At 48.8% G+C, this 12,504-nt stretch overlaps 2 pseudogenes; both read right to left on the bottom strand.

Annotated features, from left to right (window-relative positions):
- LOC139278107 (uncharacterized) overlaps positions 1-4,794 on the bottom strand; it is a 52,126-nt pseudogene extending 47,332 nt beyond the window's left edge.
- A 1,494-nt stretch (positions 4,795-6,288) lies between these two features.
- The window catches only part of LOC139278106 (uncharacterized), a 30,057-nt pseudogene continuing 23,841 nt past the window's right edge, over positions 6,289-12,504 (bottom strand).

The raw sequence follows: 12,504 nt of genomic DNA, 5'->3' as shown, positions 1-12,504 counted from the left end.
CACACACACACAGTGACACAGACACGCACATGCAGTGACACATACAACACAGTGACACACACACACACACAGTAATACACACACCCAGTGACACACACACAGACGCATTGACAGACACACACACATTGACACACATACACAGTCACGCACACACACTGTGACACACACGCACACACTCAGTGCTACACATACACACACACATGGACACACACGCACACTGTGACACACACACGCACACACAGTGACACTCACACACATACAGCGACACACATATACACACACACACACAGTTTTACACACACACACAGTGATGCACACAATCAGTGACAGACACACGTAGACACAGTGACAGTTACACATGCACTCAGTGACACGCGCACACACAGTTACACACACACATAAACACACAGTAACAAACACACTCAGTGCACACACAGTCACGCGCACACACATACAATGACACTCACACACACACAGTGACACACACAGGCACGCGCACAGTGACACACACACAGGGACACGCACACACACACAACACACAGTGACAGACACACAGTGACACACACACGGGAACACACACACACAGAGTCATACACACAGTGACCCACACACAGTCACACACACACAGTGACAGACACACATATACACACAGCGTGACCCACACACAGTCACACACACACACAGTGACACTCACATACACATAGCGACACACATACAGTGACGCACACACACACAGTGAGACACACACAGTGAGACATATGCGCACATAAAGTAACACACACATATTGACACGCACAGACAGTTACACACACACTCAGTGACACTCACACACAGTTACACACACACACAAGTACATAGTAAGACACACACTCACTGCACACAGTGACACACACATATACAGTGACACACACACACACAGAGTGAGACACAGTGATACACACAGTGACACACACACACATACACAGTGGCACACACCCACTCCGTGACATACACTCAGTGACACTCACACACACACAGTGATACACACACAGTGACACACACATACACACATTCACACACACACAGTGAAACACACACTCAGTGACACACACACACATGGGCACACACACAGTGACACACACACTCAGTGGCACACACAGTCACACACACACACAGTCACGCATGCACACAGTGACACACACACACACGTGACACACACACACTCATAGTGACACCCACGCTCAGTGACAGAAATACAGTCACACACACACTCACATGCTGACACAAACTCAGTGACACGACCCTCTCCGTGACACACACACAGTCACACACAAACACCGTCACACACACACACACACACACACACAATCACACAGTGAAGCACACACACAGTGATACAGACACACACACACACCCCATCACCCACACACAAACAGTGACACACACAGTGACAGACACGCAGATACACACAGTGACACACACACACAGCAACACACACATACACACACACAGCGGCACACACAAACACACACACACAGTGACACACACACTCAGTGGCACACACAGTCACGCACACACACAGTGATACTCACACACACATAGCGACACACACACAGTGACGCACACACTCAGTGACAGACACATGCAGACACAGTGACATACACACAGACAGTTGCACACACACTCAGTGACACGCACACACACATTTACACATGCACACAAACACACAGTAGCAAACACACTCACTGCACACGCAGTTACACACACACATTGACACATGTACTCAGTAACATACACACACACAGCGAAACACACACAGTGACACACACACACACACACCCAGTGACACACATACACACACTCTGTGACACACACTCAGTGGCACACACACCCACGCACATACCCAGTGACAGACATACACACAGTGATACACAAACTCAGTGACGTACACAACACACGCGCACACACAATGACACACACACACACAGAGTCACACACACACACACACACACACTCAGTGGCGCACACACATACACACAATGACACATACACACACACAGTGACACACACAGCGACACACACACACACAATGATACAAACTCAGTGACACACACACACACACAGTGACACACACACACCCACACACACACACATAGACAGTGACACACCCACACACGCACAGTGACACACACACACACATGCACACACACAGCATGACACACATACAGTGAGTCACACACTCAGTGACACACACACACGCACAGTGACACACACATACACACACCCAGTGACACACATCCACACACTCTGACACACACACTCAGTGACACAGACTCAATGACACACACATACACCCACACACCATGATACACACACACACGACACACATGCACACATCACACACACACACATATACACACCCAGTGATACACACACACACACGCACACAGACACACACACACAGTGATACACAAATATACGCAGTGACACACACACACACACACAGTTACAAACACACTCCCATTGACACACACACACATGTACACACAGTGACACACAAATACGCACATCCAGTGACACACACACAGGGACATACACACAGTGACACAGACACAAACACACAGTGACACAGACACACAGTGACACACACACACACACACACACTCAGTGACACACACACAGTGACACAGACACAAACATACAGTGACCCAAACACACAGTCTCACACGCACACATTGTGACAGACACGCACACATTGTGACAGACACACACACATTGACACACACATACAGTGACAGTCACACACACACACACACAAATAGTGACACAGACACACACACACTGTGACACACATGCACACACTCAGTGCTACAAACACATACACACACACAGTGACACACACACACACAGCAACACACACATACACACACACAGCGACACACACAAACACACACACACACACAGTGACACACACACTCAGTGGCACACACAGTCACGCACACACACAGTGACACTCACACACACATAGCGACACACACACAGTAACGCACACACTCAGTGACAAACACATGCAGACACAGTGACACACACACAGACAGTTGCACACACACTCAGTGACATGCACACACACATTTACACATGCACACAAACACACAGTAGCAAACACACTCACTGCACACAGTTACACACACACATTGACACATGTACTCAGTAACATACACACACACAGCGAAACACACACAGTGACACACACACACACTCAGTGGCACACGCACCCACGCACATACCCAGTGACAGACATACACACAGTGATACACAAACTCAGTGACATACACACACACGCGCACACACAATAACACACACACGCACACAGCGACACACTCACACAGTCTCACACACACACACACACAGAGTCACACACACACACACACTCAGTGGCACACACACATACACACAATGACACATACACACACACAGTGACACTCATACACACACAGCGACACACACACACAATGATACAAACTCAGTGACACACACACACACACAGAGACACACACATACCCACACACACACACATACACAGTGACACACCCACACACGCACAGTGACACACACACACACATGCACACACACAGCATGACACACATACAGTGAGTCACACACTCAGTGACACACACACACGCACAGTGACACACACACACAGTAACACACACATTCAGTGGCACACACAGTCACACACACACGCAGTGACAGTCACACACACACACCCACTGACACACATACACACACTCAATGACTCACACACTGTGATAGACACACACACATGCACACAGTGACACACACACAACGTCACACACACACAGACACACACACACAGTGACACACATACACTCAGTGACCCAAACACACAGTCTCACACGCACACACAGTGACAGACACACACACATTGACACATACACACAGTCTCACACACATACAGTGACAGTCACACACACACACAGACAAATAGTGACACAGACACACACACACTCTGTGACACACATGCACACACTCAGTGCTACAAACACATACACACACTCAGTGACACAGACACACACACACACAGCAACACACACACAGTGACACACACACACACACACACACACACACACACAGTGACAGACATACTCACACTCTGTGACACACACTCAGTGGCACACACACCCACGCACACACCCAGTGACAGACATACACACAGTGATACACAAACTCAGTGACATACACACACACACGCGCACACACAATGACACACACACGCACACACAGCGACACATTCACACAGTCACACACACACATACACAGAGTCACACACATACACACACACTCAGTGGCACACACACACACAACGATACAAACTCAGTGACACACACACACACAGTGACACACACACACCCACACACAGACACACATACACAGTGACACACCCACACACGCACAGTGACACACACACACACATGCACACACAGCATGACACACATACAGTGAGTCACACACTCAGTGACACACACGCACGCACAGTGACACACAGACACACACCCAGTGACACACATACACACACTCTGACACACACACTCAGTGACACAGACTCAATGACACACACATACACCCACACACCGTGATACACACACACACGACACACATGCACACATCACACACACACACATATACACACCCAGTGATACACACACACACGCGCACACAGACACACACACAGTGATACACAAATATATGCAGTGACACACAGTGACACACACACACCCACACACACACACACATACACAGTGACACACCCACACACGCGCAGTGACACACACACACACATGTACACACACAGCATGACACACATACAGTGAGTCACACGCTCAGTGACACACACACACGCACAGTGACACACACACACACAGTAACACACACATTCAGTGGCACACACAGTCACACACACATGCAGTGACAGTCACACACACCCAGTGACACATACACACACTCAATGACACAGACTCAATCACACACACACACACAAATACACCGTGACACACACACACAGTGACACACACACACACTCAGTGACACACACAGTCACACACACACGCAGTGACAGTCACACACAAACACCCAGTGACACATACACACACTCAATGACACAGACTCAATCACACACACACACAAATACACCGTGACACACACACACAGTCACACACACACACACACACACACACAAAGTTACACACACATTCAGTGACAAAGACAGTCACGCACACACACACAGTGACACTCAGACACATACAGTGACACACACACAAACACACAGAGTGAGACACACACAGAGTGACACACAGTGACACACATACTCAGTGTCACATACACACATGGACACACACACAGTGACTCACACACACAGACATTGACACACACAAAGTGACACACACACACACCCACTGACACACATACACACACTCAATGACTCACACACTGTGATAGACACACACACATGCACACAGTGACACACACACAACGTCACGCACACACACACAGACACACACACACAGTGACACACATACACTCAGTGTCTCACACGTACACACAGTGACAGATACACACACATTGACACACACACACAGTCTCACACACATAGAGTGACAGTCACACACACACACACAGACAAATAGTGACACAGACACACACACACACTCTGTGACACACATGCACACACTCAGTGCTACAAACACATACACACACACAGTGACACACACACACACAGCAACACACACACACACACACAGCGACACACATAAACACACACACACACAGTGACACACACACTCAGTGGCACACACAGTGACGCACACACTCAGTGACAGACACATGCAGACACAGTGACACACACACAGACAGTTGCACACACACTCAGTGACACGCACACACACATTTACACATGCACACAAACACACAGTAGCAAACACACTCACTGCACACACAGTTACACACACACATTGACACATGTACTCAGTAACATACACACACACAGCGAAACACACACAGTGACACACACACAGTGACACACACACACACACACCCAGTTACACACATACACACACTCTGTGACACACACTCAGTGGCACACACGCCCACGCACACACCCAGTGACATACACACACACACGCGCACACACAATGACACACACACACACAGCGACACACTCACACAGTCACACACACACACACACAGAGTCACACACACACACACACCCACTCAGTGGCACACACACATACACACAATGACACATACACACACACAGTGACACTCACACAAACACAGCGACACACACACACAATGATACAAACTCAGTGACACACACACACACACACACACAGTGACACCCACACACCCACACACACACACATACACAGTGACACACCCACACACGCACAGTAACACACACACACACATGCACACACACACAGCATGACACACATACAGTGAGTCACACACTCAGTGAGACACACACACGTACAGTGACACACACACACACACAGTGACACGCACTCACACACACAGTAACACACACTCAGTGACACACACACACACACAGAGTGACACACATACACACACTCTGTGACACACACTCAGTGACACAAACGCACACAAAATGACACACACACACACAATGACACACCCACCCACACACAGTGACACACACACACACATACACACTCAGTCACACACGCACACACACACTGTGACACGCAGACATACACACACACACACAGTGATACATAAACATACGCAGTGACACACACACACACATACACAGTGACACACACACTCAGTGACACACACCCACACACGCACACTCAGTGACACACACACAGAGTCACCCACACTCTCCCATTGACACACACACACATGCGCACAGAGTGACACACACACTCAGTGACACATACACAATGACACACACAAACACACACTAACGCACACACACTGACACACACACTAACACACACAGTGACACACACAGTGACAGACACACAGATATAAACAGTGACACACGCACTCAGTGACACACACCCACACACACAGATTGACATGCACACACTAGGTATGACACACATGCAGTGGGTCACACCCTCAGTGACACACATACACACACACAGTAACACACACACTCAGTGGCACACACAGTCACACACACACAGTGACAGGCACACATTCACACACATACACAGTGACATACAGACACACTCAGTAACACAGACTCAATGACATACACGTAGAGGCACACACCATGATACACACAGACACTGACACACACACACAGTGACACACACACACACCCACACTCAGCGACACGCACACATACACAAACACATGCACATACACAGTGACACACACACACACACACAGACACATACACAGTGACACACACACGCACATGCACAGTGACACACTCACACAATGACACACACACAGTGACAAACACACTCAGTGACACAGACGCACACACATGCAGTGACACACACAGTGACAGACACGCTGGCACACACAGTGACATGGACACACACACACTCAGTCACACACACACACAGTGACACACACACACACAGCATGACACACATACAGTGAGTCACACACTCAGTGACACACACAATGACACTCACACACACACAGTAGCACCTACACTTAGTAGCGCACACAGTCACACACACACAGTGACAGTCACATACACAGACAAACAGTGACATAGACACACAGTGACACACATACACCCACTCAGTGACACCCACTCAGTGACACAAACACACACAAAGTGACACACACACATACACACTTACATACAGACACACTCAGTGACACAGATTCAATGCTACACACATACACCCACACATCGTGATATACACAGACAGTGACACACACACCATGACACACACACACACACACACACACCCACACTCAGTGACACACACACAGTGACACACACACAGTGACACACAAAGTGTCACACACACACAGTGACACACACCCACACACCCAGTGACACACACACAGTGACACACACATACACAGTGACACACACCCACACCCAGCGACACACAAAGTCTCACACACACACAGTGAAACACATACGCACACACACAGTAACACAGATACACATCATCATCATCATAGGCAGTCCCTCGAATCGAGGATGACTTGCTTCCACGTCAAAAAGTTCGCAGGTGTTTCAATGAAGGACCTAAAATTCCAGGTCCGAACTAAATCCTGAAGGGTGGAAGATGCCTGTGCGTGGATTTTTTTAACGTGTGGTGACTGTTGCACACCAGCCATCACACGGGCTTGACAGAGCTAGGTCTTGGTCCAGTGGCAAGGATTAACCAAGGCGACTGGAGACCAGCTCTGCTGCACAGACCCAGTGCGCACACATCACAGTGTGGGTTGGCCCGTGCTGCCCTCGGGCTCTCGCCTCTTCTGGGCCCCGGTCATTTCCCTCAATGAACTCCTGCCGCTCCTTTGCCCCGACCTCGGCGCTCCTGCTGTACCTGCCCGCACTGCAGTCAGCCATTGCCCTCCTGCAGCAGCACACATACACAGTGACACACACACACACATACACAGTGACACACACACACACACACACACAGTGACACATACACACACACAGTGACACACAGACATACAGACACACACAGACACACACAATGACACACATACACACAGTGACACACACACACACACAGACACACACACACAGTGACACACACATACACAGTGACACACACACACACACAGTGACACACATACACACAGTGACACACACACACACACATAGACACAGTGACACACATACACACAGTGACACACACACACACAGACACACACAGTGACACACACATACACAGTGACATACACACACAGTGACACACACATACAGTGACACACACACACACACACAGTGACACACATACACACAGTGACACACACACACACACAGTGACACACACACACACACTGTGACACACACACGCACAGTGACACACACACACACAGTGACACACACATTCACAGTGACACACACACACACAGTGACACACACACACAGTGAAACACACACATACGCAGTGACACACACACAGTGACACACATACACACACACACAGTGACAAACACACACACACATAGTGACACACATACACACAGTGACACACACACACACACAGTGACACACACATACACACTGTGACACACACACACAGTGACACACACACCCACACTCAGCGACACACGCACGTGCACACACACACACATACACACGCACATGCAGAGCGACACATACACACACAGTGACACACACACATAGTGACACACACACACACACCATGACACACACACACACACCCACACTCAGCGACACACGCACGCACGCACACACACACATACACACGTACATGCACAGTGACACATACACACACAGTGACACACACACCCAGTGACACACACACAGACACATTGACAGACACACGCACATTGACACACGCACACACACACACACACACAGTCAAATAGTGACACAGACACACACACACTTTGTGACACACACGCACATTCTCAATGCTACAAACACATACACACACACACAGTGACACACACACAAACCCGCATGCACACCCAGTTACAGACACACACAGACACACACACGCACACCCAGTGATACACGCACACACACACAGTGACACTCACACACATACAGCGACACACACACACAGTTACACACACACACACACACACACACACAGTGACACTCACACACACATAGCGACACATACACAGTGACGCACACACTCAGTGACAGACACACACAGACACAGTGACACACACACAGACAGTTACACACACACACAGTAACAAACACTCTCAGTGCACACACAGTCACACACACACATTGACACACGTACTCAGTAACATACACACACACAGCGAAACACACACAGTGACACACACACACACAGTGACACACATACACTCACTCTGTGACAGACACTCAGTGACACAAACACACACAAAGTGACACACACACCGTGACACACATACACACAGTGACATGCACTCACACACAGACGGTAACATACACACTCAGTAGCACACGCAATGAGACATATGCACACACAAAGTGACACATACACACACATAGTGAACCACACAGACAGTTACACACACACTCAGTGACACTCACACACACAGTTACACACATACACCCTATCACACAGTCTCACACAAACACAGTGACACACACACAAACACACACAGTGGCACACACACTCAGTGACCCAACACAGAGTTTCACATGCACACATAGTGACAGGCACACACACAGTGACACGCACGCACACTCAGTGACACACACACAGTAACACACACACTCAGTGACAGACACACGCAGACACAGTGACACACACACACAGACAGTTACACACACACTCAGTGACACGCACACACACAGTTACACACACACACAAACACACAGTAACAAACACACTCAGTGCACACAGTCACACACACACACATACAGTGACACACACACACTGACACACACAGTGACACACACACAGTGACACATACACATACACGCACACAGTGACACACACACAGTGACACACACAAACACACAGTGACACACGCTGACACACACACATGCAGTGACACACATGCAGTGACACACACACAGTGACACACACACGCACATCCAGTGACGCACACACAAATTGACACATTCACGCAGTGACACACACGCACAGTCTCACACACACACAGTCACACACACACACACACGGTGACACACACATCCAGTGACACACACACACACTCAGTGACACACACACACAATGTGACACACACACTCAGTGGCACACACAGTCACGCACACACACACGGTGACTCTCACACACATACAGCGACACACATACACACACAGTAACACACACACACATACACACACACAGTAACACACACACACTCAGTGGCACACACAGTTACGCACTCGCACAGTGACACTCACACACACACAGCACCACACACACAAACACAATGACACAAACACAGTGACACATACACATGCACAGTGACACACAGGCACAGTGACACACACAACCAGTCACACACACACACAAGGACACATGCACTCAGTAACACACACACACACAGTGACACACACACAGTCACACATACACACAGTGACACAGACACACCCACAAACACACACACAGTGCTACAAACACATACACACATGCACAGTGACACACAGACAGTAACACACACACACACACACTCACACATGCACACAGAGTCTTTCACACACACACACACACATACACAGTAACACACACACACACAGTGACACACACACACAGTGACACATACACGCACACACACACAGCGACACACACACTCACACACACAATGACACACACTCAGTGACACACACACATGCACGGTGACACACAGACACACACAGTGACACACACACACACAGTAACACACACATTTAGTGGCACACAGTCATGCACACAAGCATACAGTGACACTCACACACAAACACGGTGACACACACACATGCACAGTGACACACAGACACAGTGACACACACAACCGGTGACACACACACAACGACACACGCAGTCAGTAACACACACACACAGAGCGACACACACAGTGACATACACACACACATAGTGACACACACACAGTGACAAGAGTGACACACAAACAGTGACACAGACACACACCCACTCAGTGACACACACAGGGTGACACACACACAGTCACACACACAGAGTGACACAAACAGTGACATACACACACACAGTGACACACACTGACACACACATATGCAGTGACACACACAGTGATACACGCATACACAATGACACACACATGCACACACAGTCACACACACATGCACACGCATACACACACCCGCACACACACCCAGTGACACACACACTCAGTGACACACACGCACAGTCACAAACACACACACAGTGCTATAAACACATACACACATGCACAGTGACACACACACAGTGACACAAACACACACACAGAGTGATACACACAGTGACACACACACCCACACACAGTGACACACACACACAAACTCAGTGACACACACACACACACACACCATGACACACACACAGTGACGCATACACAGTGACACACACACACGCTCACACATGCACACACAGTCACACACACACACACACACACACACACACAGAGTGACACACACAGTGACATACACACACACAGTGACACACACACAATGACACACACAGAGACATATGCATACACAAAGTGACACACACCCACACAGTGACACACACACACACATACATACACACACACACTGACACACAGTGACACATATACACACAATAACACACATCATCAATAGCACACACAGTCACGCACACACACATACCGTGACACTCACAC

This window comes from Pristiophorus japonicus, chromosome 13 (genome assembly GCF_044704955.1).
Source record: "Pristiophorus japonicus isolate sPriJap1 chromosome 13, sPriJap1.hap1, whole genome shotgun sequence".
In the NCBI taxonomy this organism is placed as follows: Eukaryota; Metazoa; Chordata; class Chondrichthyes; family Pristiophoridae; genus Pristiophorus; species Pristiophorus japonicus.
Note: the sequence above shows the minus strand (reverse complement) of the source record. Positions and strands in the feature narration are given on the sequence as shown.